Here is a 1,572-nt window from a genome sequence, read left to right as displayed (position 1 = left end):
ACTCACTTCTTTCGAGAGAAACGCCCTCTCTAGAAAGTTTCCAAATTTAGCAACAAAAGTCTTGCCTTCGGATCTGTGATAGAATGTGTATCCAATAATTTCCTTTGGATATCCTATGAAGACACATTTCTCCGATTTGGGTTCGAGCTTATCAGGTTGAAGTTTTTTCACATAAGCATCGCAGCCCCAAACTTTCAGAAACAACAACTTTGGTTTCTTGCCAAACCACAGTTCATATGGCGTCGTCTCAATGGATTTTGATGGTGCCCTATTTAACGTAGCGGTAAATCAGTAAGAGACATCATAGATCGCACCATATCTAGTAAAGGACGATTACGACGTTCTGACATACCACTGTTGGGGAACGTAGTAATTTGAAAAATTTCCTACGCACACGCAAGATCATGGTGATGCATAGCAACGAGAGGGGAGAGTGTGATCTACGTACCCTTGTAGACCGACAGCGGAAGCGTTACCACAACGCGGTTGATGTAGTCGTACGTCTTCACGGCCTGACTGATCAAGCACTGAAACTACGGCACCTCCGAGTTCTAGCACACGTTCAGCTCGATGACGATCCCCGGACTCCGATCCAGCAAAGTGTCGGGGAAGAGTTTCGTCAGCACGACGGCGTGGTGACGATCTTCATGTACTACCGTCGCAGGGCTTCGCCTAAGCACCGCTACAATATTATCGAGGATGATGGTGGAAGGGGGCACCGCACACGGCTAAGAATATGATCACGTGGATCAACTTGTGTGTCTATGGTGTGCCCCCTGCCCCTGTATATAAAGGAGTGGAGGAGGGGAGGGCCGGCCCTCTCTATGGCGCGCCCTAGGGGAGTTCTACTCCCACCGGGAGTAGAATTCCCCTTTTCCTAGTCCAACTAGGAGTCCTTCCATGTAGTAGGAGTAGGAGACAAGGAAGGGGAAGAGGGAAGAGAAGGAAGGAGGGAGCGCAGCCCCTCCCCCTAGTCCAATTCGGACTAGGCCTTGGGGGGGGCGCGCGGCCTGCCTCTCCCTCTCCCATAAAGCCCAATAAGGCCCATATACTTCTTCCCCCGTATTCCCGTAACTCCCCGGTACTCCGAAAAATACCCGAACCACTCGGAACCTTTCCGTTGTCCGAATATAGTCGTCCAATATATCGATCTTTACGTCTCGACCATTTCGAGACTCCTCGTCATGTCCCCGATCTCATCCGGGACTCCGAACTCCTTCCGTACATCAAAACTCATAAACTCATAATATAACTGTCATCAAAACCATAAGCGTGTGGACCCTACGGGTTCGAGAACAATGTAGACATGACCGAGACATGTCTCCGGTCAATAACCAATAGCAGAACCTGGATGCTCATATTGGCTCCCACATATTCTACGAAGATCTTTATCGGTCAGATCTCATAACAACATATGTTGTTCCCTTTGTCATCGGTATGTTACTTGCCCGAGATTTGATCGTCGGTATCTCAATACCTAGTTCAATCTCGTTACCGGCAAGTCTCTTTACTCTTTCCGTAATACATCATCTCGCAACTAACTCATTAGTTGCAATGCTTGCAAGGCTTATG

The sequence above is a fragment of the Triticum urartu genome, chromosome 7A, assembly GCF_056163025.1.
Source record: "Triticum urartu cultivar PI428250 chromosome 7A, HENAU_Tu73, whole genome shotgun sequence".
Taxonomy (NCBI): Eukaryota; Viridiplantae; Streptophyta; class Magnoliopsida; order Poales; family Poaceae; genus Triticum; species Triticum urartu.
This window is presented reverse-complemented; position numbering follows the sequence as displayed.